This window comes from Pongo pygmaeus, chromosome 4, assembly GCF_028885625.2.
Source record: "Pongo pygmaeus isolate AG05252 chromosome 4, NHGRI_mPonPyg2-v2.0_pri, whole genome shotgun sequence".
NCBI lineage: Eukaryota > Metazoa > Chordata > Mammalia > Primates > Hominidae > Pongo > Pongo pygmaeus.
In genome coordinates this window covers 32,994,879-33,022,133 of record NC_072377.2, presented here as the reverse complement: position 1 = coordinate 33,022,133, position 27,255 = coordinate 32,994,879, and the positions used below count along the sequence as shown (strand labels likewise).

General features: G+C 43.8%; 1 long non-coding RNA gene across 1 annotated transcript in view; it reads right to left on the bottom strand.

Annotated features, from left to right (window-relative positions):
- Positions 1 to 465: 465 nt before the first annotated feature.
- Positions 466 to 27,255, bottom strand: part of LOC134739582 (uncharacterized) — a 46,169-nt gene continuing 19,379 nt past the window's right edge. Inside the window, exons 5-8 of the long non-coding RNA XR_010126377.1 lie at positions 16,081 to 16,226; positions 15,805 to 15,873; positions 5,103 to 5,186; positions 466 to 594 (exon numbers count right to left, since the gene is read on the bottom strand). This is a non-coding gene — a long non-coding RNA (uncharacterized LOC134739582). The remainder of the gene's footprint in view (positions 595 to 5,102; positions 5,187 to 15,804; positions 15,874 to 16,080; positions 16,227 to 27,255) is intronic.

The window sequence follows — 27,255 nt, the reverse complement described above, 5'->3', positions numbered from 1 at the left end:
AAATAGGATAGTTTTCTAATAAAACTTGCCCATTTTAAACAATCTATACAAATTCACATTTCTTTAGGTCATTTATGTAATTTTTATTAATTCTTCAGTATTCTGACTAGGAGCTCACCTATAAAGCCAAATTAGAAGCCTTAATTCAATAGTGTAAATATCTTTGTCAATTCCACATAGAAAGCAGAGATTTTGTCCTCATAACATGTTATCAAGGAGTTGATGCTAAATCCAAGCAGAACCCGAGATGTGCAGAAAGGATGCTGTTATCCATGGTGATTTAAGGAGAAAGCAGGTAGAACTAGTAAATGTGTCTCAAAAGTGATTCTCCAAGAGGGACTGGGAGAGTCTTGCCTTGTGAAAAGACACTTAGAGAATGCATAGCCAGATCTCTGGGTCCTCGGGTGCAAAGTCCACTGGGCATTAACACTTCTGATTTAGAAAATCAATCAACTGCCAAACTTACCTACTATGTACGATCACTGAGCTTGACTTTAGGAACAAAGAAATCCAAGGGGGAGTTGGCAGCATCTTCAGAGCACCTCCTATATACCGGGCACTTACGCATGTCATCTCATTGTATTCACATTAAGCCTGGGAGAGAGGTGTTTTTTTCCATTATAGAAAGGAAGAAACTGTACTCAGATTGGTGGAGGGAGTTACCTGAGTTAGTAGGTTGAATTGTAACCCCCCCAAAAAATCTACCCAAGTTCTAACCCCAGTACCTGTGATTGTGACTACATTTGAAAATAGGGTCTTTGCAGATGTAATCACATTATGACAAAGTCATACTAAATTAGGATGGGCTTCAAATACAATGACCCGTGTCTTTACCAGAGAAAGCAGAAAGATATTTGGATGCATCTTACAAGCCGAGGAACACCAAGGATTGCGGGCAGGCACCAGAAACTAGGCACAGGCAAGGGAGGACTCTTCCCTAAAGCTTTCAGGAGGAGCATGGCACTCCCGTTGCCTTGATTTTCGACTTCTACCCTCCAGAACTTTAAGATAATACATTTCTGTTGATTGATTGATTGATTTTTTGAGACAGTCTTGTTCTTGTCGCCCAGGCTGGAGTGCAGTGGCATGATCTCACCTCACTGCAATCTCTGCCTCCTAGGTTCAAGCAATTCTCCTGTCTCAGCCTCACAAGTAGCTGGGATTACAGGCGTCTGCCACCACACTTGGCTAATTTTTGCATTTTTAGTAGAGACAGGGTTTTACCATGTTGGCCAGGCTGGTCTCAAACTCCTGACCTCAAGTGATCCACCTACCTCAGCCTCCCAAAGTGCTGGAATTACAGGCATGAGCCACCACGCCTGGCCAAATTTCTGTTGATTTAAACTACGAAGCTTGTGACAATTTATTACAGTCTTAGGACACAAAGATACCAGTGTCACACAGCGGCTAAGTAGCAGTGCTGGAATTTGATCCCAGTTGTTTACTTCGCAAATACTAAACATAACCCATATACCATGCTATCAAGGGGGGATTTTGTTGCCACATGATTTCTGAACCTATTCAAGGCTGTCCTAGACGTTATGAGCCGAGGAGAAGTAGTAAACTGCCTGAATTCAACCTAAGAGTCACAGATGCCCAAACTGCGTTCTCTCCGAGAACTGATACATGGGGAGCTGCATAGAGGCATGGAGAGGTTGCTAAAGAGCTGGGTCCGGAGACCTACAGTGATATTGACCATAACAGGGCGAGGGCAAGTCATTTTACCTCCCTGGGTGTCAGTTCCCTGTTCCCATCAAAGGTCAAGTTAAATATTCCATGGGATCCCAGACAACTCTGTAACCAGTTGGCTGGCCCACCCTAGACCTTTTTAAAAAACTTTTTGGCCGGGCGCAGTGGCTCATGCCTGTAATCCCAGCACTTTGGGAGGCTGAGGTGGGTGGATCACAAGGTCAGGAGTTTGAGACCAGCCTGGCCAACATGGTGAAACCCCATCTCTACTAAAAAAATATAAAAATTAGCCAGGCATGGTGGCATGTGCCTGTAATCCTAGCTACTTGGGAGGCTGAGGCAGGAGAATTGCTTGAACCCGGGTGGCAGAGGTTGCAGTGAGCTGAGATCGCACTACTACACTCCAGCCTAGGCGACAGAGCAAGTCTCCGTCTCAAAAAAAAAAAAAATTCAATAGCTGTAAGGGTTCAGTGGTTTTTGGCTACACGGATGAATTGTATAGTGGTGAAGTCTGGGCTTTTAGTGTACCTGTCACCTGAATAATGTACATTGAACCCAATAGTGAAACATTTTAATTTCTACTTTTCTTTCTTTCTTTGGTCAGTAAGTTTTATTTTAGTCATTTTTTTTAATGTTTTTCCATTGGATTAGTTACATCTTCATTTAAATGTTTCATCTTGTATCTATTCATTTTCAGGCATTAGAAGTTAAAATAATGGAAATAGGGCTGGGAATGGTGGTGGTTCATGCCTGTAATCCCAGCACTTTGGGAGGCAGAGGAGAGTGGATCACTTGAGCCCAGGAGTTTGAGACCAGCTTGAGCAACAAAGTGAAACCCCCATCTCTACAAAAAATAGAAAAACTAGCCGGGCATGGTGGCATGTGCTTGTAGTCCCAACTACTCGGGAGGCTGAGGTGGGAGGATGACTTGAACCAAGGAGGTCAAGGCCGCAGTGAGCAGTAATTGCTCCACTGGCCAGCCTGGGTGACACAGTGAGATCCTGTCTCAAAAAAAAAAAAAAAAAAGAAAGAAAAAAAACGTAATATATTTCAGTGAAGTGCACAGTATTTCTTTCTCCTTCTTGACAGCAGCTCACACTTTTAATGAAGGACCCAAGCCAGCACAGTGCTCTCATAGCCACAGCAGGTATAAAAGAGAAATTGACTGTTTCAAAGATAAAAACAATGAACCGTTCCCAAACTAAACATTAATCTTTTGAAACCATCAACCATGCAGAGTAATGCAAATACTAAATTGGGTTGTTTTCCGGGATGACTTTTCTTTAAGAATGTCAAATGGCAAAAAAAATGCACCTGCTTTTACAGCTGTGACTCTGAACAGAATCAAGCAAAGTCCCCCAGTAACGCGTCCTGTCCAATCTAATAGGTATAGAAAGGAGGCATTCTTAGCTAAGAAGAAGAACTGGGCTATTGTCACTTTGACTTGCCCTTCTTTGTGTGTGTTCAAAGGAGTGCTATTTATAAAAGCTCTAAAATCAAAAGATTAATACAGTCGAGGAACTTTTGAGGCACCCTCTTAGACACTGGCTCAATTTCTTCTCTTTCAGCAAGCTGAGCTGCAGTGACTGCCAACAGGGAGAGAAAGAAGGTGATTGCATGTGAGAACGTGGAAACTGGAGCACTTCTTTCCAACCTCCCTTGTGAATTCTCTCAGAGGTGGAAAGCTCATGGCATCATATCACAATAGCCTCCTTCTGTCATTTTAAATGCACAACCAGGATTGTTATCAACAATATTATTGTTATTATTATTTTTGTCATTTTATTATTTTGGTGTTGGAGAATCTGATTCCCTGAGCATAAATTTGGGGTATGTGTGTGTGTGTGCACACATACATACACATACGTATTAAATGACAAATTAAATGACATACTATCCATTGTTGTTGAATAAACAAGAAATGTTTTGTCAACTCTACAGGAGATGCCAATAGAATCAATAAATACAGAGCAAATTTGAAGAGCAAGGTACTGTGCCAGCCATTTTGAAACAAAGATGATTCATTCGAAAGGTAAAGTGACTGCTAATGGGTATGAGGTTTCTTTTTTCTTTTTTCTTTTTTAAATAGAGACAGGGTCTTGCTATCAGGTATGAGGTTTCTTTTTTTTTATTGTGAGACAGAGTCTTGTTCTGTCACCCAGGCTGGAGTGCAATGGCGTGATCTTGGCTCACTGCAACCTCTGCCTCCTGGGTTCAAATGATTCTCCTGCCTCAACCTCCCGAGTAGCTTGGACTACAGGCATGCGCCACCATGCCCGGCTAATTTTTTGTATTTTTAGTAGAGACAGGGTTTCACCATGTTGGCCAGGCTGGTCTCGAACTCCTGACCTCAACTCCTGACCTCAGGCAATCCGCCTGCATTGGCTTCCCAAAGGCGTGAGCCACTGCGCCCAGCCAGGTATGAGGTTTCTGATTGTGGTGATAAAAATGTTCTGGAATCAGTGATGATGACTATATAACTTTGTGAATATACTAAAAATCACTGAATTGTAACTTTAAAAAGGTGAATTTTATGGTATGTGAATTGTTTTTGTTTTTGTTTTTGAGATGGAGTCTCATTGTGTTGCCAGGCTGGAGTGCAGTGGTGCGACCTCAGCTTACTGCAGCCTCCGCCTCCCGGGTTCAAGCGATTCTCCTGCCTCAGCCTCCCAAGTAGCTGGGACTACAGGCACACACCACCATGCCCAGCTAATTTTTGTATTTTTAGTAGCGATGGGGTTTCACCATGTTGGCCAGGATGGTCTCAATCTCTTGACCTCATGATCCGCCTGCCTTGGCCTCCCGAAGTGCTGGGATTACAGCATCACCGTGCCCAGCCTATGGTATGTGAATTCTATCTCAATTTATACATACATACATGCATATATATAATTAAAGAATAGCTAGTATGTGCCAGAGAGTCTGTGCTAGGCATTGGGTAAATCATACCTAACCTGTTTGAGTCACTGACTCTGTGTCAGCCTGTGTGTGAAGTTCTTTGCATACATCCTCTTATTTGATCTTTATAATCTCCTTGGAGGGAATGAGTATTGGTACCCCATTTTATAGCTAAAGAAATGGATTTAGAGAGTCCCTTGCTCAAAATGACATGTGAAGTTAGGTTTAATCATGTGAAACTGCCATTTTGTAGGCAGTATTTATGTTCATGTGTCATCAGTTTCTTATAGCTCAATCTAGTAAGTAGCTCTGTCTCTCTGAGTTTGTAACTGTGTACATCAGGAAACCACTCTAGCCAGATTAAGCAGCAAAGAATCATGAGAAGGTAAGAGCCTATGTCCATAAATGGCAATGTGTACTAAAAACGACTTCATATGAGTGAAGAAATAAGGTTATATTGTGTGAAGTCACAAATAATTTGAGGTTTATCTGTTACAGCACCTAGCACCACTTACCCTAATGAATACACCAGGTCTATTGGACTCCAGAGGCTGTGTTCTTGTCCACTGGTAATTTGTCTCCTTCAGGGAGTTTAGAATCTGTTGACAGATACATGTACAATGTACTAGAATACTAGAATCAAAAATAGAAATTGGTAAGTTCCACTAGAGTGAAACAAATAATGAATTATAAGGTTAACATAACAGAGAACACAAAAACCAGTGGCTTAACCAAACTAGGCCCTTATTCTTTTCACAAAGCAAGAAGTCTGAGGATACAGTCCAGAGCTAGAAGATCATCCTCACAATTCCATTAGCGAAGCAAGATATATCTTCCTTTCCACACCACCATCCTTAGCATGTGGCATTCTGTGAAGGAAGGATAAGTCAAAGGACAAAGGTGCATGCCGGTCAAATTAACCCCTTTTTAGGCCCCCTCTGAAGTCTCTCCCAGAAATGAACACTTGGCAAGAACTATTTCAGTGGCTGCTTGTGATTTCAAGGAAGACGGTAAAATATTTTTTTTTATTTTTTTATTTTTAAAAACAGGATTTTTTTTTTTTGAGATGGGGTCTCACTACATTGCCGAGGCTGGTCTTGAACTCCTGGGCTCAAGCGATCCTCCTGCCTTGACCTCCCAAAGTGCTGGAGTTTGAGTGAAGTGGCATGAGCCACGGTGCCCGGACTAAAATTTGATTATTACTAAGATGGTGAAATTTACAACTCTGTACAAATTAGGATGCTGTTAGTAATGGAAAATGAGGAGTGAACAGTAGGAAGGCAACTAACACATTCTGCCTCATACAGGAAGAAAGTTCAAAAGCCTGGGTAGACAAAGACGGGCAAATATCTACTACAGAGATCAGCCAGGATTTACACCCAGGTTTGACTGCTCCAGAGCCAGTACTGTTAACTCCAGGTGATGCTGACTCCTTCATGGAGTATATAGTCTAGAAATGTGTTTGTACTTCTTACTGTGACATAAAGATATTATATTAGTTTCCTATTGTTGGTGTAGCATATTACCACAAACTCAGTAGCTTTGAATAACAATAATTTAGGGTTTTACATTTCCAGAGTTCAGAAGTCCAAAATCAGTTTCACTGGGCTAAAGTCAAGGTGTTGGCAGGGCTGGTTTCTTCTATTTCCTTGCCTTTTTTTAACTTCTGGAGGCTGCCTGCATTCCTTGGTTCATGGCCCTTTCTTGAATCATTCCAAGCTCTTGCGTCTGTGTCCCATCTCCTACTTTCATAATGAAATCTCCCTCTTCCTCCTTTTTATAAGGACACTTGTGATTACACTTAGGGCTCATCCAGATAATTTAAATAATCTCTCCATCTCAAGATTCTTAACCTAATCCTATCTGCAAAAAAATTATTTTGCTTTATAAGGTAAAATCAAGAGGTTCCAGGGATTAGGACATGGATACCTTTGATTGACATATTATTCAACCTACCACAATAGTAAGTTAGAAATTATTAAGTGCAAGGAAAAAAAAAAAAGGATGACCACATTGGCAATTGCCTTGAAAAAGCAGCAAGCAAACTGAGAAACATAAGATTCAGAAGGCCAAAAGAGAAATACTACTTGGAGAGCCCAAAAGAAGAGTATAAACAATCTGGAAATGGAAGGATAACACAGACATCATGGGGAACAAGTAAAATAACCCTAAACTACAAACAGGCTGTGTCAGAGCTGAGGGGAGACTTTGAGACCAAGAGACCCAGTAAGGGTTTATCTCCAAAGCTAGACAAAATGTGGTTCAAGATTACTCATGGTGGCCAAGCGCGGTGGCTCATGCCTGTAATCCCAGCACTTTGGGAGGCTGAGGCTCGAAAATCGCTTGAACCTGGGAGGCAGAGGTTGCAGTGAGCCAAGATCACGCCACTGCATTCCAGCCTGAGCAACAGAGTGAGACTCGGTCTCAAAAAAAAAAAAGAAGAAGAAGAAAAAGATTACTCATGGCCCTGGGAATGTCTTCCAAGCCTTTTATACCCTCCTGTGTCCTTTCCAGTGATAGAAGGCATCTCTGGCTCCTCCTAAAGTTTGAAGAGCCTCAAAATCAGTACTCAGATGAAGCAAGAGAGGTGCCTGGTGCCCACACTGACCCTGGACTTGCATTACCCTAAGTGCCTCCTTACTTCTTAAATTTTACACACTAGACACCTCACTTTCTCTCACCCCAGTCCCCAGCTCTGGAGAGCTCATAGATAAGCAAGGCCTTGAGGTCTTGAGGAGTTTACCAAACCCTGAACAATGTGAAGGAAGATATTTTAAGCTGTATAATTTATCAATCTTCCTCCTATTATGAGCCCTTGAAGACATTTTAATTTCTGAGTCTAGACATTTTGATGAAGCAAGGCATCCCTTCACCCAGAGGAGCACTCAAACAAAAGCTGAATGTCTCCTACTATTTGCTTTTGGTTAACTTTATTTCTTCTTCTTTTTTTTCAGATGGAGTCTCCTTCTGTCACCAGGCTGGAGTGCAGTGGTGTGATCTTGGCTCACGGCAATCTCCACCTCCTGGGTTCAAGCGATTCTCGTGCCTCACCCTTCCGAGTAGCACGTACCACCATGCCCAGCTAATTTTTGTATTTTTAGTAGAGACGGGGTTTCACCATGTTGGCCAGGATGGTCTCGAGCTGCTGACCTTGTGATCTACCCACCTCGGCCTCCCAAAGTGCTGGGATTACAGGCGTGAGCCACCGTGTCCAGCCTTTTTTTGTTTCTTTCTTTCTTTCTTTTTTGAGATGGCGTTTTGCTCTGTCACCCAGGCTGGAGTACAGTGGCACAATCTCGGCTCACTGCAACTTCCGGCCTCCCAAGTTCAAGTGATTCTTTTGCCTCAGCCTCCCCAGTAGCTGGGATTACAGGTGCCCACCACCACGCCCCATTAATTGTTTGTAGTTTTAATAGAGACAAGGTTTCGGCATATTGGCCAGGTTGGTCTCAAACTCCTGAACTCAGGTGATCCGCCCACCTCGGCCTCTCAAAGTGCTGGGATTACAGGGGTGAACAACTGTGCCCGGCTTCTTTAGGTTAACTTTCAAGTCATCAAAATTCAAGTGTCTTAAAAAGGAGGCCACACCCCAGGGGATTCCTCCCTGCAACAGGCCTGCAGGGACCTCAAGAAGATCTCTGTGAGGACACAGGAGGCACCCAGGAGGCCTTGCTGTTCATACGCCTGTGTGACCTGGATTCTATGGACTGCCTGTGCATGGCTCTTTTGCTAGTTTGGTGGTAAAACAAAGCAAAAGGTGAAAAAGAAATAAGGATTAAAAGTATCTGCTATGGTTTAGATATGGCTTATTTCTGCCCCCCAAAACTTATGTTGAATTTGATCCCGAATATGGTGATGTCGGGCCTAGTGGGAGGAATTTGGGTCATGGGGGTGAATCCATCATGAACAGATTAATGCCCTCCCTCAAGGGTGAGTGAGTTACACTCTAGCTCTATTACTTCTTGGGAGACAGCCAGTTGTTAAAAAGAACCTGGCACCTCCCACCCTGTATTAGTCCATTCTCACGTTGCTATAAAAAAATACCTGAGACTGGGTAATTTATAAAGAAAAGAGGTTTAATTGGCTCATGGTTCTGCAGGCTGTACAGGAAGCATGATGCTGGGATCTGCTTGGCTTCTGTGGAGGCTTCAGGAAACTTACAATCATGGCAGAAGGTGAGAAGCAGAGCAGGAGAGAGAGAGTAGGGAAGGTGCTACACACTTTTAAATGCCCAGATCTCATGAGAGTTCACTCACTATCACAAGGACAGTACCTAGGGGGATGGTGCTAAATCATTCATGAGAAAGCCATCTCATAATCCAATCACCTCCCACCAGACCCCACCTCCAACACTGGGGATTATGTATCAATATGAGATTTGGGCAGGAATACACATCCAAACCATATTACCTTCTCTCCATTGCTTCCTCTCTCGCCATGTGATCTTTGCAAACACCTGCTCCCTTTCGCCTTCCACCATGAATGGAAGCAGCCTGAGGCCCTTACCAGATGCAGATGTCCAATCTTGGACTTTCCAGCCATCAGAATCATGAACCAAATAAACTTTTTTTTCTCTACAAATTACCCAGCCTTAAGTATTCTGTTATGGCAACACTAAATGGACTAACCATCAAAGTCTAAACAGGAATGCTTTTTCTTATTATGACTAGAAAACCTGTAACTTCTGATGAGACTGTCCCAGAGAAAAAAAGAAAACAATCTGAAAATGCAAGAGAAAAAATGAATCCAGGAATGTTTGAAAATTACCCTTTAAGCTCATGTTCCCTACAAGGGTTGGGAAGAGGGGCCGGTTTGAAAGACTGATGATTTGCTCTTGTGCAGGGTTTGTCGACCCTGACAACATTACATTTGGAGTCAGATAAGTCTTTGGCAGGGGGGACTCTGCTCTGCATTGTAGGATGTTTGGCAGCACTCTTGGCCTCAACCCACTGTATGTCAGTGATATCTCTGCCCTAACTGTGACAACCAAAAAAATGTCCCAATATATTGCCAAATGTTCCCTGGAAACAGAAATAGTCCCTGACTGAGAACCACAGCTCTGGGGAGTTATCAGTGCTTCAGCTGAGTCCATCAAAGTAACTTTCCCATCATAGAATTCCTGTTAACTCTGAATAAGAAAAAAGGCAATAGTATTCTTCAAAATGACACGTCACAGAACAGTAACTCATCATTCCAGCTACCCTAGAATAATAAACAAAAATAGATTACAAATGGATTTTTATATATTATATGGAAGCCCTAAATTAGTGGAGAAGGGGAGACACAGGGAGCTCGCTGTACCCCTCACAGAGACTTCCAAAACACCTTATACCTCTCCATCCACAAAAACTCACCTGCAGATGCTCCCTCGTCCTACCCTTCTTATCTGAAAATGATACCAACAGCTACATCTTTTTAACTCTGCAATTCAGGGAATCTCAATGGAGATCATTAGATAGGTGAGAATTGTTTTAAAGTGTTGAACTTTACACATACCTAAAAAGTTCATATACATGTGTGCTCTATAAATGAAATTATATATTTTTATATATGAAATTATATATACACTATATATAATTTTATTGTATATAATAATATATACAATATACATATACATTTATTGTATGTAGTAATACAAATTGGCCCCTCTTCCCAACCCTTGTAGAGAGCATGAGCTTAAAATGTAATTATAAAATAACCCTGGATTCATTTTTTCTCCTGTGTTTTCAGACTGTTTTCTTTTTTCTCTGGGACAGCCTTATCAAGAGAAGTTATATGTTTTTTTAATCATAATAAGAAAAAAATTCCTGTTTAGACTTTGATACTTAGTCTATTTAGTGTTGCTATAACAGAATACCTAAGGCTGGGTAATTTATAGAGAAGAAAAGGAGTTAGTTTTTTCTAGGAACCAAAGATAATAGTAAAATGGACGTTGGTGCAGCTTCAAGTGTTTCAACACAACATCCTCTCCATGGATGCTCACAACAGGGTGGGGAAGTGATTAGCGTCATTTCTTATGCATCTGGTGTCCATGGTAGTCACATAGATAATAGGCCTTTAACTACCTCTGACACCAAAGAGGAAGTGCAATGTGGTGCACATTGTACATTGCATGGAGAGAAACTGCCTGTCAGGACCACCCCTCTCTGCAGCCCCTATGTCCTATCTTATGGCTGTCAAGGGAATCAAGTTGCTATTTATAAGGAGGCCCAGGCCTGCCATCCCTACCTTCTCCCTTTCCTCCAGCCCCCATCCCCACTCATGCTAGTTCTGCCTGCAGTTGCTGCTCTGCAGTTCTCTCCTCTCAGTAACATCAATTTTTCATTGCTTCAAGCCAGGTCTCTGAGCATCCTTAAAACACCTCTCCTGATACCTCCTGTACAGCTGGCTCAGTGATTAGCTCTGGGCAAGAACAGAAATGGACCATTAATTCCCAAAGCATGTCAACATTTCCTTGACTGTCTGCCTGTGAAGAACTCTGGGGTGTTGGGGAGGCAGCTGTTTTGCAGGTTCCCCATAAGAGTAAGAAAAGTAAACCACAGCAGAAGGATGAATAGAATAGACAGAAAGCTACAATGGGGAAAGAAAACTCCACTTTAAAAAAGGTTCCTTAAGGGCAGGATGTTGAAGATTCCAGGTGTTGTTTAAACAGTGCTGTCAAGGTGCACTGTATTTCTTTCCAAGCTTCCTGTTTGTCCCCAGTGAGACAGAGTCTGAGGGCTAAGTCATCCCCACCAGTTGTAAATATCTACCCTAACAACTGATAAAGAGTACAATGGCCGTACATCTTTAGACTTCAGGGTAGTTTTGTTAGTTAGGATTCTCCAAAAAATAAAGAGAACCAACAGGATATGGTGTGTGTGTGTGTGAGTGTGTGTGTGTGGAGAGAGAGAGAGAGAGACAGATTGTGGGTGCTGGCAAGTCCAACATTTGCAGGGCAGACCAGCAGACTGGAGACCCAGGGAACAGTCGCTGCTACAGCTCAAGTCCAAGGCTGCTTGCAGGCAAAATTCTCTGTTCCTTGAGGGATCTCAGTCTTCTTTCTTAAGGCTGTCAACTGATTGGATGAGGCCCACTCACACTATGGAGGGTAATCTGCTTTACCCAAAGTCTACTGATTTAAATGTTAATCATATCCAAAATACCTTCACAGCAACATCTAGACTGGTGTTTCACCCAGTTGACACATACAATTGACCATCAGAGTAATCCTAAAACCTCCCAAGTACAATAGGATCTGAATCAGGGCTGAAATATAGGCAACTGCCCCTAGAGAGCCTCTCTGAGATGATCTGAACTTGATAAATGGGAAGGTAGGTCTGCCTTCCACATACCTCTCTGCAGCCATCTTGTTCAAGTCTGCCCTAAAACTGTAACTCCTGCTAGATCCCCATATTTCCTTCCCAAATGACCATAATGCTTACACAAACCTCTTGTACTTGCTGGCCTTTGCTGGTAGTTCAAAGTCAGAACGGTTGCCTAGATCCTCAAGTAGGCCTAGGCCACAAATATTGGAGCACTAATGTGGGGAGCCTGGAGCTATTCTGGGATGGAGGAGCCTGGGTTGGAACCAAGAGCCAAGATAAGTAAGCACAATGTAATGGAAAGATTACTAGCCTGGGAACAGGGCGACCTAGCACTATATTTGTCACTAACAAATATCAATTAAGCACTGTGTATCTATTTCCTTATTTGTAAAATGAGAGGTTTGGGCTCAGTGACCCAGAGCTGTATAGTCCATTCCAGCTCTAAGATTTGTTGGTTTCATTAGGCTATTGTAATGTGGGGTCTGACTACCGCATGACCACCAAATCCATGGCCAAGCTGACCCATATTTTAGGAGCCAGAGTATTTTGGATTGCCTTTTTTTTTAAGGGATGGGGTCCTGCTCTGTTGCCCAGGCTGGAGTGCAGTAGTACAATCAGAGCTCACTGCAGCCTCTGAACTCCTGGCTTCAGGTGATCCTCCCATCCAGCCTCCCAAAGTGCTGGGATTACAGGTATGAGCCACCATGCTCAGACTGGATTGCTATTATTTATCCTTTTAGCCATTCATTTATTAAACTTGTGCCTACCCTATGTAGGAAAATCTTCCATAGTATTATGAGAAATACAAATAAATTAAATACAGTATCTCTGCCTCAAGGAACTTAAAATCCAGTTGGGACATAATTCAGTTAGGATGTGTTTGGCTGCAAATAACAGAATTCCTGACCAACAGTGGCTTAAGCATTGTAGACCTTTATTTATCTGCAATAAAAAGAAGTCTGGACATTCTGGAAAAGGAGAAACTATGGAGACAGTGAAGATTAGTGGTTGCCAGGGGTTACAGGGAAGAGAGGGATGACTAGGCAGAGCACAGAGGATTTTCAAGCCAGTTAAGCTACTCTGTATGACACCATAGGTTTGTCCAAACCCATAAACTGCACAACACCAAGAGTGAGCCCTAATGTCAACTGAGGACTTTGGGTGATTATGGTGTGTCAAGGTAGGGTCATCAATTATAACAAATGTTCCACTCTGGCAGGAGATGTTGATAACTGGGGGCTACACATGTGAAGGAGTGAAGGACATGCCATCCCAAACTATGCTGGATAGCATATTGATTATGTCATGTTGAAAACATTGGAGGAATTGTGGTTTCAGAAAAGCCTAGCTGATATTTCTCTTCCTGCATACAGCAAGCAATAAAGGCTCCTCTGGGAGGGGTACCCTCGCCACACCAGGGCAAGAAGATAGGCCTTATTACCAGACACTGGGCATTGGGGACTGCAATGGACCTGAATAAATATACTTGACAGGGACTGAAAACAGTGGCCCATGCCTATAATCCCAGCCTTTTGGGAGGCCTAGGCAGGAGGTTCCCTTGAGCCCAGGACTGAGGATGCAGTGAGCTACGATGGCACCACAGTACTCCAGCCTGGGTGACAGAGTGAGACCCTAAATGTGTGTGTGTGTGTGTGTGTGTATGTGTGTACTAAATGAAGTAACTCTTATCTTTCACTAGTTTTGCACCCTCCCAATATATCTCCTAGTGATGTGCCTAGAAAATTTACTGCCCCTAGCCAGATTTTCTGATTTTCTTTGTCCTGTTATTTCTTCTCAAACTTATTGTTTTGTGTCTAAAAAGTTGTGTAGGGCACCCTTGACATAAGTAACTCCATCTTAGAAAAAGACTCCATCTTACATTTCATAATGCACTTTGGCAACAGGGTCTAGATGTTTTGTCTGATTGATAAAGATTGTATCCATCCAAATATGGACATAACAAAGCACACTCTTCTATCAGTCCTTACTGGAGGACTCTGTGTCCAGGAAAAGAGCAGGACTTCAGCAGCTTGAAATGGCCATCTTTTTTTTTGAGACGGAGTCTGGCTCTGGCTCTGTCGCCCAGGCTGGAGTGCAGTGGTGCAATCAATCTCAGCTCACTGCAAGCTCCACCTCCCAGTTTCATGCCATTCTCCTGCCTCAGCCTCCAGAGTAGCTGGGACTAAAGGCACCCGCCTGAAATGGCCATCTTAACAGACATCATCTTGGCCAGGCACGGTGGCTTATGCCTGTAATCCTAGCACCTTGGGAGGCTGAAACGGGTGGATCACTTGAGGTCAGGAGTTCAAGACCAGCCTGGCCAACATGGTGAAACCCCATCTCTACTAAAGATACAAAAATTAGCTGAGTGTGGTGGCAGGCACCTGTAATCCCAGCTATATGAGATACTCAGGGGGCTGAGGCAGGAGAATTGCTTGAACCCAGGAAGCAGAGGTTATAGTGAACCAAGATAGTGCCACTGCACTCCAGCCTGGGCGACAGAGTGAGACGCTCTCAAAAAAAAAAAAAAAAAAGACACTGGCCAGGTGCTGTGGCTCACACCTGTAATTCCAGCACTTTGGGAGGCTGAGGCAGGCGGATCACCTGAGGTCAGGAGTTCGAGACCAGCCTGACCAACGTGGAGAAACCCTGTCTCTACTAAAAATACAAAATTAACTAGGCATGGTGGCGCATGCCAGTAATCCCAGCTATTCGGGAGGTTGCAGCAGGAGAATTGCTTGAACCCGGGAGGCGGAGATTGCGGTGAGCCAAGATCGCGCCATTGCACTCCAACCTGGGCAACAAGAGTGAAACTCTGTCTCAAAAAAAAATAAAAGAAAGACACCATCTTGCTGTCACTTGTGATAAGCACCCAGCATCTGCCAGCCAAAGACTCTGCCCACTTCAAAGTTTCTCCCTTGCAAGACCTATGGACCTCCCAGGCCAGACCAGGATATTCTTTTTGTCTATATCACTCTCCCTGGGCTGGTTTGTTAATCCTTTTCCTATCCCTTTTCTCTTGATGTAAAATGTTACTTTCTTGTGGAATGTTTAATCTGTAACATTTATATATTGATTAAGTGTACCATTATGTATGGTTTGCAATATTGACTGATGGGTGGAGTGGCTTGAGCCCATGTGCATGCAGCTCTAACTATTGAGTGAACAAAAGTACTAGGAGAATTGCCTCCTGAGGAACTCCATGTAGCTCATGGCTTCTATGATTGAGACAGTGTCGATGAAAACCTGACCTTGTAGAAAGACACAGATGCCCACAGACCTGGTTATATCTGACCTTGTGCCACTTATGATAAAAGTATAAAAGCATCTTTCTTTGGCTACTTCTTTGGACTTTACTCTCTTGTGAAGATCCCCATGGACAAGTAAAACTAATAAAATGTGTATGTTTTTCTCTAGTTAATCTGCCTTGTGTCAATTTGGTTTCTAGATCCAGCAGAAGAGCCCACATTAGAGCTTAAGGAGGATTGGAGGTGGGCTCTGACTTCCCGACACGTTTGGAAGCAGGAGGTATATGGGAAACCTCTGTATCATCCTCTCAATTTTGCTGTGAATTTAAAACTGCTCTAAAAAATGATGTGTTTTTTGTTTTTTTCTTAAGTCTGGAAGCTGGCAGCTCCAGGACTGGATTGGGGCTCAGTGATATCATCGAGGACACAGACCCTCTATGACAGCCCCTCTGCAGCAAGTCCATAGGCCTACACGTCATAGTTGCTACCACGCCAAGCTCTCTGTCTTCACACTAATGCCTAGAAGGAAGGTAGAAGCATAAGGAAAAAAGCTTTTGCCTGATAGGCTCTACTTTTTTTCTTCAGGAAAAAAAAATATTTTCCAGGTGCACAACAGACTTCCCTTTTTATCTTATCATCTGGAGTTGGGTCACACTACTTACCCCAGGCTAATCCTGATGAAGGGAAATGGGATTCCCAGCATGATTTATCTCTGGGTGCCTCTGTGGTTGCTGACCAAAAAAGGAAGAAAATGGCTCACAGAGAGAAAAATAAATATATATATATATACACACACACACACACACACACACACACACACACACACATATTAAAATGAAAGGTCATATATTCACAGGGAGTATACATATATATACACACATATATTTCTTTTCTATATATATATAGTTGAAAGAAAATTCAGCGATTTATATACTCACAGTGAGAATTGTGTATGTGTGTGTGTGTAAACTGTATTTCTTTTCTATTATATATACATCGTCACAGGAAGATTCAGGGAGCTTTACTTTTCCAGGGAGAAAAAACAATTTTTCCCTCAACCTCACATAATTCTTAGCTGGGACACCTGTAACAAAAGAAAGATTAACATGAGAAAAATAAACAAGTTTATGAATGCCCATGGCACACATCAAACAGAAGAAACCTCAAGGAAATGTATCTCAAAGCACTGGCTTAGAACTCTGGCCTATAGAGCATGTTTAACAAAGAACAATAAAATTGTGGGGAAATGATAGGACAAAAGAAAGCAGTTCTAGGCTTGCAACAGCAGAAAACTGTGGAAAGGTAAGTAAATGGGAGGAAGTTAACGGAGTGAGTTTTGTCTGCAGACTCCTCTGTGCTATCCCTGGGCTGTTAAGAGTTTAGAGCTGTCTCCAGTAAAGGAGAATTTATATCTTGTCTTTAGGCAGAGAATAGGAAGGATAGAGAGAGTTTTCCTTCTTTTGCTGTCTCCTAATTGTCTTTAGATCAAAAATAATTTTTATGTCAAAAAGATATATTGTGAAATGGCATATTCTGGTTTCATTCAACTTGACGTAAACATTTTTTGTTGGGTGTTTTTGTTTTTGTTTGTTTGGTTTTTGTTCTTTGTGCTCTGTGTGTGTGTGTTTGTTTGTTTGTTTGTTTGTTTTGAGACAGGGTCTCACTCTGTTGCCCAGGTTAGAGTGCAGCAGCACGATCTTGGCTCCCTGCAACCTCTGCCTCCTCAGTTCAAGCAATTCTCCCGCCTCAGCCTCCCAAGTAGCTGGGACTACAGGCATGCGCCACCACACCCAGCTAATTTTTTTATTTTTTGTAGAGACAGGGTTTTACCATGTTGGCCAGGCTGGTCTTGAACTCCTGGCCTCAAGCAATCCACCTGCCTCAGCCTCCCAAAGTGCTAGTTTCTCCTATAAGAATGACTTCTAGTATAAACTCCAGGACTCTATTACCTTCTTTAGGTACCCTGGCTCACCAATCAGAAAGACATAATTTTTGCCCAAAACCCCATCATAGGGGGTACTATCTGGAATTTTAGGATCCCTCCTCAGACTAGCAGGCCTAACAAAAGCTATTCCTGAAGCTAGGATATGGGGAGCCTCAGAAATTGTATCCTTCCTATTCATATAAGTGAGGACAAAAGATGTCACTCTTCCACCTCTGGAGATCCCTTCCCTCCCTCAGGATATGACCCTCCACTTCATTTTTGGGGCATAACATCTTTATAGGACACAGGTAAGGTCCCAATACTAAGAGGAGAATGCTTAGGAATCTAACAGGTTTTCAAGAATGCATCGGTAAGGGCCACTAAATCCGATTTTCTCAGTCCTCTTTGTGTTCTGGGAGGACAGGCAAGAGTGCAGGTTTTCGAGAATGCGTTGGTAAGGGCCACTAAATCTGACCTCCCTCGGTCCTCCTTGTGGTCTGGGAGGAAAACTAGTGTTTCTGCTGCTGTGTCAGTGAGCACAACTATTCCAATCAGCAGGGTCCAGGGACCCTTGCAGGTGCTTGGGCAGGGGGAGAAATAGAACAAACCAAAACCACGGGTGGTTTTGTCTTTCAGATGGTAAACACTCAGGCATCAACAGGCTCACCCTTGAAATGCATCCTAAGCCATTGGGACCAATTTGACCCACAAAACCTGAAAAAGATGCGGCTCACTTTTTCCTGCACTATGGCCTGGTCCCAATATTCTCCCTCTGATGGGGAAAAATGGCCACCAGAGGGGAGTGCAAATTACAATACTATCCTGCAGCTTGAACTCTTCTGTAAGAGGGAAGGCAAATGGAGTGAAATACCTTATGTCCAAGCTTTCTTTGCATTGAAGGAGAATACACAACTATGCAAAGCTTGCAATTTACATTCCACAGGAGGACCTCTCAGCTTACCCCCATATCCTAGCCTCCCTATAGCTCCCCTTCCTATTAATGATAATCCTCCTCTAATCTCCCCTGCCCAGAAGGAAATAAGCAAAGAAATCTCCAAAGGACCACAAAAACCCCCAGGCTATTGGTTATGTCCCCTGCAAGCCGTAGGGGGAGGGGAATTTGGCCCAACCTGGATACGTGTCCCCTTCTCCCTCTCTGATTTAAAGCAGATCAAGGCAGACCTGGGGAAGTTTTCAGATGATCCCGATAGGTACATAGATGTCCTATAGGGTCTAGGGCAAACCTTCGACCTCGCTTGGAGAGATGTCATGCTACTGTTAGATCAAACCCTGGCCTTTAATGAAAAGAATGCAGCTTTAGCTACAGCCTGAGAGTTTGGAGATACCTGGTATCTTAGTCAAGTAAATGATAGAATGACAGCCGAAGAAAGGGACAAATTCCCTACTGGTCAGCACGCCTTCCCCAATATGGATCCCCACTGGGACCTTGACTCAGGTGATGGGGACTGGAGTCATAAACATCTGTTGACTTGTGTTCTAGAGGGACTAAGGAGAATTAGGAAAAAGCCCATGAATCATTCAATGATGTCCACCACATCTCAGGGAAAGGGAGAAAATCCTTCTGCCTTCCTTGAGCAGCTACAGGAGGCCTTAAGAAAATAAACTCCCCTGTCACCCGAATCACTCAAGGGTCAATTGTATCTTGTTTATTACCCAGTCAGCCACAGATATCAGGAGAAAGCTCCAAAAGCAAGCCCTGGTCCCTGAACAAAATCTGGAGGCATTATTAAACCTGGCAACCTTGGTGTTCTATAATAGGGACCAAGAGGAACAGGCCCAAAAAGAAAAGCGAGATCAGAGAAAGGCCACAGCCTTAGTCATGGCCCTCAGACAAACCAACCTTGGTGGTTCAGAGAGGACAGAAAATGGAGCAGGCCAATCACCCGGTAGGGCTTGTTATCAGTGTGGTTTACAAGGACACTTTAAAAAAGATTGTCCAGTGAGAAACAAGCCACCCCCTTGTCCATGTCCGCTATGCTGAGGCAATCACTGGAAGGTGCACTGCCCCAGAGGACAAAGGTTCTCTGGGTCAGAAGCCCCCAACCAGATGATCCAACAACAGGACTGAGGGTGCCCAGAGCAAGCGCCAGCTCATGTCATCACCCTCACTGAGCCCCGGGAACATTTAACCATTGAGGGCCAGGAAATTGACTTCCTCCTGGACACTGGCGTGGCCTTCTCAGTGTTAATCTCCTGTCCTGGATGACTGTCCTCAAGGTCCATTACCATCCGAGGAATCCTGGGACAGCCTGTAACCAGGTATTTCTCCCACCTCCTCAGTTGTAATTGGGAGACTTTGCTCTTTTCACATGCCTTTCTTGTTTTGCCTAAAAGTCCCACACCCTTATTAGGGAGGGATATATTAGCCAAGGCTGGAGCTATTATCTACATGAATATGGGGAACAAGTTACCTATTTGTTGTCCCCTACTTGAGGAGGGAATCAACCCTGAAGTCTGGGCATTGGAAGGACAATTTGGAAGGGCAAAAAATGCCCACCCAGTCCAAATCAGGCTGAAAGACCCCACCACTTTTCCTTATCAAAGGCAATATCCCTTAAGGCCTGAAGCTCATAACGGTTTACAGGATATTGTTAAACATTTAAAAGCTCAAGGCTTAGTAAGGACATGCAGCAGTCCCTGCAACACCCCAATTCCAGGAGTACAAAAACCAAATGGTTAGTGGAGACTAGTGCAAGATCTTAGACTCATCAATGAGGCAGAAATTCCTCTATATCCAGTTGTACCCAACCCCTATACCCTGCTTTCTCAAATACCAGAAGAAGCAAAATGGTTCTCTGTTCTGGACCTCAAGGATGCCTTCTTCTGTATTCCCCTGCACCCTGACTGCCAGTTACTCTTTGCCTTTGAGGATCCCACAGACCACACATCCCAACTTAGGTGGAAGGTCTTGCCCCAAGTGTTTAGGCATAGCCCTCACCTGTTTGTCAGGCACTGGCCCAAGATCTAGGCCACTTCTCAAGTCCAGGCACTCTGGTCCTTCAGTATGTGGATGATTTACTTTTGGCTACCAGTTCAGAAGCCTCGTGCCAGCAGGCTACTCTAGGTCTCTTGAACTTTCTAGCTAATCAAGGGTACAAGGTGTCTAGGTTGAAGGCCCAGCTTTGTCTACAACAGGTCAAATATCTAGGCCTAATCTTACCCAGAGGAACCAGGGCCCTCAGCAAGGAGTGAATACAATCTACACTGGCTTATCCTTGCCCTAAAACATTAAAACAGTCCTGGGGTTCCTTGGAATCACTGGCTTTGGCCGACTATGGATCCCCAGATACAGCGAGATAGCCAGGCCCCTCTATACTCTAATCAAAGAAACCCAGAGAGCAAATACTCATCTAGTAGAATGGGAACCAGAGGCAGAAATAGCCTTCAAAACCATAAAGCAGGCCCTAGTACAAGCTCCAGCTTTAAGCCTTCCCACAGGACAAAACTTCTCTTTATACATCACAGAGGGAGCAGGGATAGCTCTTGGAGTCCTTACTCAGACTCGTGGGACAACCCCATAATCAGTGGCATACCTAAGTAAGGAAATTGATGTAGTAGAAAAGACTGGCCTCACTGTTTATGGGTAGTTGCAGTGGTGGCCGTCTTAGTGTCAGAGGCTATCAAGATAATACAAGGAAAGGATCTCACTGTCTGGACCACGCATGATGTGAATGGCATACTAGGTGCCAGAGGAAGTTATGGCTATCAAACAACCACCTACTTAGATACCAGGTGCTACTCCTTGAGGGACCAGTGCTTCAAATACATATGTGCGTGGCCCTCAAACCTGCCACTTTTCTCCCAGAGGATGGGAAACCAATCGAGCATGACTGCAAACAAATTATAGTCCAGACTTATGCCACCCAAGATGATCTTTTAGAAGTCCCCTTAGCTAATCCTGACCTTAACCTATATACCGATGGAAGTTCATTTGTGGAGAATGGGATATGAAGGGCAGGTTATGCCATAGTTAGTGATGTAACCATACTTGAAAGTAAGCCTCTTCCCCCAGGGAGCAGTGCCCAGTTAGCAGAACTAGTGGCACTTACCCGAGCCTTAGAACTGGGAAAGGGAAAAAGAATAAATGTGTATACAGATAGCAAGTATGCTTATCTAATCCTACATGTTCATGCTGCAATATGGAAAGAAAGGGAGTTCCTAACCTCTGGGAACCCCCATTAAATACCACAAGGAAATCATGGAGTTACTGCACGCAGTGCAAAAACTGAAGAAGGTAGCAGTTTTACACTGCCAAAGCCATCAAAAAGGGGAAGGAGAAGGGAGAACAGTAGCATAAGCAGCTGACAGAGGCAGCAGAAAGGAAAGAGAGAAAGAGACAGGAAGTCAGAGACAGAGAGAGAAAGACAGACAGAAAAAGAGAGAAAGAGAAACATAGGAAGTCAAAGAGAAGGAGACAGAGAGGAAGAGACAGACAGAAAATCAAACAGAGAAGGAAAGAGGAAGAGACAAAGAAGAAGTCAAGGAAAAAGAAAGAGAGATAGAAATAGTAAAGAAAAGTATAATAATAATAAAATAAAAAACAAAAATAAAAAAAGAAATAGTAAAGAAAAAACAGTGTACCCTATTCCTTTAAAATCCAGGGTAAATTTCTGTCTACCCAGCCAAGGCATATTCTTCTTATGTGGAACGTTGACCTGTATCTGCCTTCCCACTAACTGGACCAGCACCTGTATCTTAGTCTTTCTAAGTCCCAACATTAACATTGCCACAGGAAATCAGACTCTATCAGTACCCCTCAAAGCTCAAGTCCATCAGCGCAGAGCCGTACAACTAATACCCCCTACTTAAAGGGTTAGGAATGGCTACTGCTACAGGAACTGGAATAGCCAGCCTATCTACTTCATTATCCTACTACCACACACTCTCAAAGGCTTTTTCAGACAGTTTCCAAGAAATAACGAAATCTGTCCTTACTCTACAATCCCAAAAAGACTCTTTAGCAGCAGTGACTCTCCAGAACTGCTGAGGCCTAGACCTCCTCACTGCTGAGAAAGGAGGACTCTGCACCTTCTTAGGGGAAGAGTGTTGTTTTTACCTTAACCAGTCAGGGATAGTACAAGATGCCACCCAGCATTTACAGGAAAAGGCTTCTGAAATCAGACAATGCCTTTCAAATTCTTATACCAACCTCTGGAGTTGGGCAACAAGGCTTCTCCCCTTTCTAGGTCCTGTGGCAGCCATCTTGCTATCGCCTTTTGGCCTTGTATTTTTAACCTCCTTGTCAAATTTGTTTCCTCTAGAATCAATGCCATCAAGCTACAGATGGTCTTACAAACGGAACTCCAAATGAGCTCAACTAACAACTTTTACCGAGGACTCCTGGATCGACCCACTGGTCTGTTCACTGGCCAAGAGAGCTCCCCTCTGGAGGACACTATGACTGCAGGGCCCCTTCTTCACCCCATCCAGCAGGAAGTAGCTAAAGTGGTCATCAGCCAAATTCCCAGCAGCAGTTGGGGTGTCCTGTTTAGAGGGGAAAGTGAGAGGTGACAACATGCCAGCAGCCCTCGCTCGCTCTTGGTGCTTCCTTGGCCTCAGTGTCTGCTCTGGCCACACTTGAGGAGTCCTTCAGCCTGCTGCTGCACTGTGAGGCCCCTCTCTGGGGCTGGCCAAGGCCAGAGCCAGCTCCCTCTGCTCACAGGTAGGTATGGAGGGAGAGGTGCGGGCAGGAGCCGGGGCTGCATTCGGTGCTCATGGGCCAGCATGGGTTCCGGGTGGGCATGGGCTCAGTGGGCCCCGCATTCAGCATGGCCGGCCAGTCCCTGCTGGGCTTAATCAGAGGAAAGCTCCCTCTGGGCTGCCAGAGTGCCCAGGCTGGGTGCTGCAGAGTCCCGCAGCGAGTGCCGGTGACAGGTGAAGCCAGCTGGGCTTCTGGGATGGGTGGGGACTTGGAGAACTTTTCTGTCTAGCTAAAAGATTGTAAACTCACCAATCAGCACTCTGTGTCTAGCTAATTGGGTGGGGACTTGGAGAACTTTTCTGTCTAGCTAAAGGTTTGTAAATGCACCAATCAGCACCCTGTCAAAATGGACTAATCAGCTCTCTGTAAAATGGACCAATCAGCTCTCTGTGTCTAGCTAAAGGTTTGTAAATGCACCAGTCAGCACCCTGTCAAAATGGACCAATCAGCTCTCTGTAAAATGGACCTATCAGCAGGATGTGGGCGGACTCAGATAAGGGAATAAAAGCAGGCTGTCGGAGCCAGCAGTGGCAACCTGTTCGGGTCCCCTTCCATGCTGTGGAAGCTTTGTTCTTTGGCTCTTCACAATAAATCTTGCTGCTGCTCACTCTTTGGGTCCATGCCGCCTTTATGAGCTATAACACTCACTGCGAAGGTCTGCAGCTGCACTCCTGAAGCCAGTGAGACCACAAACCCACCAGAAGGAAGAAACTCTGGACACATCTGAACATCTGAAGGAAGAAACTCCGGACACACCATCTTTAAGAACTGTAACACTCACCGGGAGGGTCAATGGCTTCATCCTTGAGGTCAGTGAGACCAAGAACCCACCAATTCCAGACACAAAACAATCCTGCCTCAGCTTCCCAAAATGCTAGGATTACAGGTATGAGCCACTGCATGCGGCTGATATAAACTTTTTATTGAGGAAGAAACAAACTGTTTGCACATAGGCACTTTACAACCAAGAGATAAGAATGGCCCTCTTGTAAAGGTTAGAGTAAGGCTTATAAAGAGTAAAAGAGGAAGTTCATAGAGCTTAATTTTCATTGGTTATTTTAAAGTATCTTTTCCTTTTAGGGCAAGAAGCTGACTTAGGCTGTAGCTGATTGGCTACAATGTATTGATTCATGCTGAAGGAGGAAATAAATTTCAAGAGTTCATTAAAATTTAAGTGAGTATTTCAGGAAATGGGGCTTAATGAGTTTTGCTGAGCTGCCTGTTGGCCACTGGCTCAGAGGCAAAGGTCAGCCCCAGCCCCCATTTTGATTTCTATTTTACAATATATAATCGGTATAAGCATTAAACAACAATGCAATCAGGATAATCAACAACCAGACTTGTCCACAGGCCAGCATTCTGCTTCTGGTCTCCCACCTCTCCTTGTATCTATCTGTACGACATTGGTTAAGACACAAGCTGGAGGCCTGGGGGCCTTGTAAAAATAGCAATGGAGAGGATGGAGGGCATCAGGTGAGAATTCTTCATCCTTTCTACTTACGAATTTTATTCTAGCTCTATTAGTGGGGTAAAAGTGTATTACAGCAGATGACTACCATTTCAAATGTGGGCCCTGGCAAGCCCTCTTCTGATCTGTGAAGACCAAGCCCAGCTACTCCAACCCTGCAAGTCAGGCTAACAAGATCGGGCTAATCTCATCCTCTGTTGAAAGTAAGAACACAGGCTTCAGAGTGAAAGGTACGCAGCCAGGCTTTCAACTCTTGCCTGAAGACATTTGGCAAATCACTGAGGTGTTGCACTTTCCTCGCCTGGAAGATGGTGCGACAATCTACCTAACTCAAAGGGCTGTTGAAAGGACTGAATGAGAGAACAAGTTAAGTAAGCACTCAGTACAGTGCCTGGTACAAGATAATTGCGTAATAAATGTTGAAGTTTAAATTATGATTTAAATGGATTGTAAGATTGAGGCAAGGACTGTGTCTAATATCTTGTTCACACATTTCTTTTACTGATAGCCCACCCTCTTGCCCACCTAGCACAGTGGGTCAGATGTCAATTAAGAATGAAGGAATGCCAGGCCACATGCAGTGGCTCATGCCAGTAATCCCAGCACTGTGGGAGGCTGAGGTAGGTGGATCACTTGTGCTTAGGAGTTCAAGGTCAGCCTGGGCAACATGGTGAAACTCCATCTCTACAAAAAATACAAAAATTAGCCGGGCATGGTGGTAGGTACCTGTAGTCCCAGCTACTCGAGAGGCTGAGGTGGGAGGATTGCTTAAACCCAGGAGGCCAAGGCTGCAGTGATCTGCAGTCGCACCACTGCACTCCAGCCTGGGTGACAGAGTGAGACCATGTCACAAAAAAAAAGAATGAATGAATGCTATCTACGCACATTAGGATGGCTATAATCCAAAAGAAAGGAAGAGAAAAGAAGAGAAGGGAATGGAAGGGAAGGGAAGGGAAGGGAAGAGAAAAACAAGTGTTCAGACATCTGGAAGAAATTGGAACCTTTGTGTTGTTGCAAACGCAAAATGGTGCAGCTGCTATAGAAAACAGCATGGAAGTTCCCCACAAAGTTAAAAATAGAACTACCATATGATCCAGCAATTCCACTTCCGGGTATATACCAAAAAAAGAATTGCAAGGAGGAGCCGGATGTGGTGGCTCACACCTGTAATCCCAGCACTTTGGGAGGCCGAGGCAGGCAGATCACTTGAGGTCAGGTCACCAGCCTAGCCAACATGGCAAAACCCCTCTGTACTAAAAATACAAAAAAAAAATTAGCCAAGTGTGGTGGTACATGCTTGTAGTCCCAGCTACTCTGGGGGCTAAGGTGGGAGGATAACTTGAACCCGGGAGGTGGAGGTTGCAGTGAGCCAAGATCGTGCCACTGCACTACAGCCTGGGTAACAGAGTGAGACCCTGTCTCAAAACATAAAATAAAATAAAACAAGAATTGAAAGGAAGGGCTTGAACAGATATTTGTACACCCTTGTTCATAGCAACATTATTCCCAGTAGCCAAAAGGTGGAAGAAATCTGAATGTTCACTGATGGATGAATAGATAAACTGTGGTATATACATATAATGGAGTATTACCCTTGAAAGGGAAGGAAATTCTAACACATGCTACAACATGGAGGAACCTAGAGGAGATAATGCTAAGTGAAATAAGCCAGTCACAAAAAGACAAATATGCATGATTTCCCTTATACGAGGACCTAGAACAGATCATAGAGACAGTAGAATCATGGTTGACTGGGGCTGGTTTGAGGAGTTATTTAATAGGTACAGAGTGTCAGTTTTGCAAGATGAAAAGAGTTCTAGAGATGGGTTGAACAACAACGTGAACGTACTTAACCCTACTGAAGTGTACACTTAAAAATGGGTAAGATGGTAAATTTTGTGTTACGTGTATTTATCACAATTAAAATTTTTTAATAAAAAGGAATGAATGAATGTGTTGACATATGCTATACCATAAATAAACCTTGAAAACATTAGATTAAGTGAAAGAAGCCAGATGAAAAAGACCACTATTGTATTCTTCTATTTACGTGAAATATCCAGAAATAGGCAAACCCATAGAAACAGCAAGTAGTTTAGTAGTTGCCACGAGTTGAGAGGAAGGAGGAATGAGGGATGAGTGCTAATGGGTACAAAGTATCTTTTTGGGGTGATGAAAGTATTCTAAAATTAGATAGTAATGATGCCAACTCTATGAATATATAAATATCACTGAATTGCATAAAAGCATACCTCAGGATATTTTGTGTTCAGTTACAGACCACTACAGTAAAGCAAATACTGCAATAAAACAAGTCACATAACTCACGCCTGTAATCCCAGCACTTTGGGAGGCCGAGGCGGGCAGATCACCTGAGGTCAGGAGTTCGAGACCAGCCTGGCCAACATGGTGAAACCCCCGTCTGTACTAAAAATACAAAAATTAGCTGGGCATGGTGGCACGCACCTGCAATCCCAGCTCTTTGGGAGGCTGGGGTGGGAGAATCACTTGAACCCAGGAGGCGGAGGTTGCAATAAACAGAGATCGTGCCACCGCATTACACCCTGGGTGACAGTATGAGACCCTTTCTCAAAAAAAAAAAAACAAAATTATTTCCCACAACACATGAAAGTTACGTCTATACTATACTGTAGTCTATTAAGTATAGAATAGCATTTTGTCTTTAAAAACAATGCACATACATTAATTTAAACATAATTTATTGTTGGCTGGGCACGGTGGCTCATGCCTGTAATCCCAGCACTTTGAGGGGCCGAGGCGGGCAGATGGCATGAGGTCAGGGGTTTGAGACCAGCCTGGCCAACATGATGAAACCCCGTTTCTACTGAAAATACAAAAATTAGCCGGGCACAGTGGCACATGCCTGTAATCACAGCAACTCGTGAGGTTAAGACAGGAGAATTGCTGGAACCCAGGAGGCAGAGGTTGCAGTGAACCAAGATAGTACCACTGCACTCCAGCCTCTGTGACAGAGTGAG